This window comes from Varroa jacobsoni, unplaced genomic scaffold (assembly GCF_002532875.2).
Source record: "Varroa jacobsoni isolate VJ856 unplaced genomic scaffold, vjacob_1.0 contig04272, whole genome shotgun sequence".
Lineage (NCBI taxonomy): Eukaryota > Metazoa > Arthropoda > Arachnida > Mesostigmata > Varroidae > Varroa > Varroa jacobsoni.
The window spans coordinates 7,388-12,869 of record NW_019215208.1 but is presented as its reverse complement, the minus strand read 5'-3'; the positions used below and the strand labels follow the sequence as shown (position 1 = coordinate 12,869).

General features: G+C 44.2%; 1 long non-coding RNA gene across 1 annotated transcript; it reads left to right on the top strand.

The window, feature by feature from the left end:
• The first annotated feature begins 366 nt into the window (after positions 1 to 366).
• LOC111273020 (uncharacterized) lies at positions 367 to 4,496 on the top strand. Its single transcript, XR_002687830.2, has 3 exons — positions 367 to 1,572; positions 2,353 to 3,893; positions 3,992 to 4,496. It is a non-coding gene; the product is annotated as an uncharacterized LOC111273020 (long non-coding RNA).
• The last annotated feature ends 986 nt before the right edge of the window (positions 4,497 to 5,482 follow it).

Genomic DNA, 5,482 nt, shown 5'->3' with positions numbered 1-5,482 from the left:
TAAAAATTACGTGCGTTACTACTATTTGTATACGACCAATGGCTGTTGTATGTTTCTATGTTGTTTGTTTTCTGCTGGTCAGTAGTTGTTGCCCGGCTGCAATATGAAATGTTCTCATTTTGCTGGAACTACAGATTGTTATATAAAAATGTTCTCCAAATTCATTTTCGTATCCATACACGATTCTCATGAATGCGCCTGTTCTCATTTGCGACAATATCTTGGGTGTATTACTTGTTTACGAAATCCGCTGTTCTAAAAAGAGCGCGTCACAGGAGAACGCGCACAATGTACTATTGACAGACACAGGGCGAGAGAGAGAGGGAGCGAATGTCGAAATCTACCTCATATTTTTGACGGAAACGCGTATGAGACTCTCACTAGCGCTTGCGCGCCAGAGAATCACTCGGTTGTTGGCGCCGTCTCTTTGTAGCGATATGCTTCTTACTTCTTGTCGTCAATTCTTCAGCTTTAATGAACTGACATGGCCGAGTCAGCGGCAAAGGGGACATACAAAATTTAACTGCGCGTACAAACATGTCTATGTTTCCAACTGCATTTTCTATTTGTGACTGATAGCATTGCTATAACGTAACGGTATAGAAACAAGCGAGCAGGCGACAGTCATGGAGGATTAGAAGATAGGGTTCCCTTGATAAAAACTAAAAGCACTGCAGCAAAAAGGTACTGCTTTCGGGACAACGTGGACCGGCGCGCTCGTTACTCGCGTCCTGCGGGATTTAGTACTGGCCCCAGAGTCAAAAGACGGAAAAATGCGCGCGAACTTTCGAATACAACCACATTACAGGTTAAAGCAGAAAAGCAAAAGGAACGAGAGATATAGAAGACGAGAGAGAAATCACGTTTTAACACAACAATGTATCAAAATGTACCCGACTACAAGTGATGCATTGTACAGAAATCGTATAGTGAGTACGCAGTGGAGCAGCTGACAGACATAGACTTACAGTATTCGATAACTCTGAAAAATGTGATCAACGCCGGGACGGCCCGAGAACATGTTAAGAGACCATTGCGGTAGACGAGAAGCAGCGCTAGCCATTATAAAAACAGGACTAGTGATGACCAAGAGACAGGCGAAGCGTAACTAAGTACCTGGTAAACGAAGTCAGAACAGCCGTTCCCAGTGAAAAAATAAGACGACAAGGCAAACGCAGCTGTTTGCAGCGAAAAGTAGAAGCCTAAAATGTTTGTACAGTGCACGTAGGCAGATTAAGAACACATCGAAGATCTCTGGGCAGGGAAGCTTTGAAGCTAGCAAACATGGCTAATTGCTAGATGTGATTGAAAAATGTAGATACGATTGTAGCTACCCATAGTGCGGGGAGATGGAGAAGATGCATGTGGCAATATGTAAGTTGTCGGCAATTGCGCCAAACAGAAAGAGAAGAATCAGTGTCAACTGGCAACAGCCGTGTAGAATAGGCTTTTACCCGTGACACCCAGTGAGACGTGGTTCCACGGATTCGACATGGTCTAAAGCCTATGAAGTCTGCGAACTGGCTTTAGAAGTTAAGCCTCCGCTGTAGGCGGCTCTGAAGATCGGCAATGGTATGGTACTGACACAGCACGTAATGACGATATGGCGACATCATTAACAAAAATATCTGCTAAGTCAGACCAGTCAATAGCCCTGTGATATATATGGACACGCAGCTTTGCACAATCGACTGCTGAAATACAGTTACTACCTTATTTTGTTTATTTTGTAGACAATCATAGTGCAATGTGTATTTCTTTTACGGAACGTGTTAGGTGAAAATTTAGACAGCTTGGGGAGCTGATTTAAACATCTGAAAAGTGAGCCTAGTATAAGGTAAATATTTCGTATAGGTGATTTGCCATCCTGTAGGCATATACTTTTTATATGTCATAAGTTAAGTCTAACAACACAAAGTGAATTTAATAAGGCAATATATACTTTACATTCGGCTGGTATGATTTTAGCAATTCTTTTTGCAACGATTATTACCGGCTGCTGCCGTACATTTAACAATCTTGTTAGATCGCACGAAGAGCGGCGATCTTACTGTCACATAATAATCTAATTTTATTTCTCTTTTAATAATAACGTTTTTGAATAGCTTGTCCTCATATGGTCTGCCTAATCAGAAGTTTTTGCAAACATTTACTCTATCGACAAAGAAAATAGATACATGGTAATTGACTAATAGAATTACGTGCCTCTATTTCCTGCTCCTGTTACTCAGCCGCTTCCACCGCAAATGGAACCACCCTTCCATAAACAAAAACAATAAAGGTCGACGATTGTGCCTCACACACAATACCCCAGCACTTAATAGTGGCATTTTCACTCCCCCCCCCACGCAGGAACAAGCTCGTCTTTTTTTCAACAAGTGGCCGTCACGGCCGCTGAAGGGACCCGGCAGGCCACTGAAACAGCACCTGCTAATAATCCACGAAGAAGAAAAAAGACAGCGAGCAAAATGGTCATCTTACACTAACGCGTCTGGCCAGTCACACCTGCTCTGTCATCTGCTTTGCTGACATCGTTACTCGGGTACCAGCCATGCGCGGTTCGCACATTGGCGCATCTGTGTGCGTAATGAAACTCGTAATATGAAGACGGTAGAAATCAGCACCGTTGCGTCTAGCGGGGGTGTACCGTCACCTGTTGACAGGGTCGCGTCGTGTTGCAACGGAAACTAAACTGAGTTACTGTTAAAAGCGTCCGGCTTCTTCTCTTATTGCTAATCGACTGCTGGGACACTCATGCTGTAAAGTTACATACAACAATAATAATCATAATGACATAATACAATAAGAGAAACCATAAAAACGGCCGGCCGACAAACAATTGTTATCGGCATTCATTTAGGCTATTTTAAGCGAAGGTGTTAAAATTCTGCACAGTAAAAGGTATAAACGATATCTCTTTTTCAGTAGCTCAAGGCTGACAGGTCTCAAGCAAGCATTGTAACGAGCTGTCGTCGTTAAAGCCAATGGTCGGATGACCATTAGCAGATATCCGTTGGATGCTTACAATATAAACAGAGGTCAGCGCTTAAGAAAGCCGAACCAGACGCCTGTAAAATGAGTCAGACCAAGCAGAGATTCATTGGCTAGGGCGTGAGTCGCCAATAAATAGCAAATCTTGAAAATAACCATTGACTACTGTTACGTTGACCCTAAGTGCACAGTATGAATGCAAGAGTTTCAGTAAACTGCATTGGGTCTGTTCGTGGCGATTTGTCGAGCTAAGCTTAACCAGGCCAGAGAAAATATCAAAATATCGGGCCAAGGAGGTAGAATCCTGCTGAGTTGCTAAATTATCAGTTAGCGTTTGATCGTTAGCACAGAGACATCGGCGATTGACGTCTCCAGTCATGTGTTTTACAGAAATAACTATATTGAACTTTCGTGCCATCACGAGTAACTCTGTATCACCGTGATGATAACGTGTCCGTTTCGTTGTTATTGCCGTCGTTGCTACCACCATCGTTGGTGTAGTTGTGCCCATTAGCGCATTGTTTTGCAGTAGTCATTATCTCTATAATGATTACGAGCGGCGGTAATCAAATGCATGTGAGATGTTTGATGATGACATGATATGAGACAGTTGCAGTGTTGTTATTTATACCATTATATAATCAGCCAATACATGTCTGTATCTTTACGAATAGACGCGCATGTATGCGCGTTATGTGTATTTAGATGTGAAATTGTATGGACTTAGTAGCACCTGCAAAAGCCGCTGTTACAGTGATTTCTGCAAGTGGATAATCAGCATGGTCTGGTCAGACAATCGTCCTAGTGACCGGACGAAGTTTTGTGTGGGACGTTTCGAAGTTCTGTGCCAGCGTTCGTTACCAACGGCCGAATGCTTACCAATAAGGGAACAGTCACAGCAGGTAACAAACAGATCACTGCCACTTACTGCCTTATAGTCGTTGCCCGTTCGTAGTAGAACTAAATGACTCTTTCTGGTGACCGCTTGCCTTTCATGTAGCCGCTACGACAGAAGCAGACGAATCGTGCTCACCTGCTGTCATCAGCTTGCGGCATCTCAATTTCCCCTTTATCGTCTGCTGTATCGGATGCTGTGGATCGACGCCGCGAATACTGATCGATCTTACTCATTATATTTTATTCTAACATTATGTTTTATCACAGATGCGACACATCCTAGCATCAGCAAATCCCTTTGGCTCTGCTGTCTATATTAACCAACTTCTTTAACGATGTTGCATGTACAACGATTATGACTTTTGTAAGGTATTATCGTATCTGTTGTTTTAAAATCCCAGCCAGTATTGTCTGGTTCAGTTGAGCGCGTGCAGTTCTCCTTGTGTATGCCTATCGCATACTTTGTAGATGCATGCTAGCAGGGTCAACTAACAAGATCTAATCTGTTTGTTGTTAATGCTCCGAGAAACGAGAAGGAACCAGCTTAAAACTGGAGAAATATGTATCACAACCATGATGTGCACAATAAATGTAATCACTTTCTGTTATTAATTGCACTCATTAAGAGCAACGTTCTGCACGGCTATTTGTTCAAATCAGTTCCGATTTATGTGTCGAACCCGCTGACGTCAGACGTCTTCCTCACACAAACCACCTGCCCTACCACTCCCAGTCGCACTGATCTTCTACGTCTCAAGGAACGGTCAACGTCTGACTTCAACGCCAATCCGCAGAATTTAATGGAGCCTAGCGATTTAAAGCGATATTTCAAAATCACTTCAAGTTGTCCGCCTCTGTCTGTTTGTCCGACGCGGTTGCATCCTGGTAGCATCCACATGCGTGGTTTTCCATTCTTTCATACGTCCATCGAGTCATCTATCTGCAGGGCGAAATTTCAATTCCGCATCAACTTGTTGTCCGTATTGCCTTAGTGAGGATGCTTCTACAATGCCATTTCACCAGGCGAGGGCCGAGTCCCGAACCTATAAAGGCTTTCACTCGGTAGGCTTACAACAGGTCAGCTGCCGCTTCCAGGAGTCTTGTCAGCAGGGGTAGTGGTTGCAATAGGACAGTACCTGTTTTACCCTTGTTTCCGCCCGCTTGAACCTTTCACGCAGAAGACGTCGCAGTAACAGCCGCTGTGCATATATTGTAGGCGAGGCTGCTGCGGTCCCGAGTCTCCGTGACCAGCAGCCTATCCAGACTACGTTGCCGCCCGTTGCTCGTAGTTCCCGTCATGGCCAATACCGCCTACCAATGCAGTGCTCAGTGCCCTAGAACAACGAGAGCAGATGATAAAAACAAGAGCAAAAGTCACAGCAATAACGGACGAGATCATCGTCACCACCACCATCGTTGTCCTGGTACAGCGAAACACGGACACACAAGCAAAAGCGTCGTGCTGCAGCGCAGCCGACGGGAACATAGACAAGACGAAGTGGAAATGCAGCCATCCAAAGTAGGAGTTCGTCCACTAAATTAGATGCTACGTGCTGCTATCCTATCGGTCGACAATCGACAGGCAGCCAGCAAA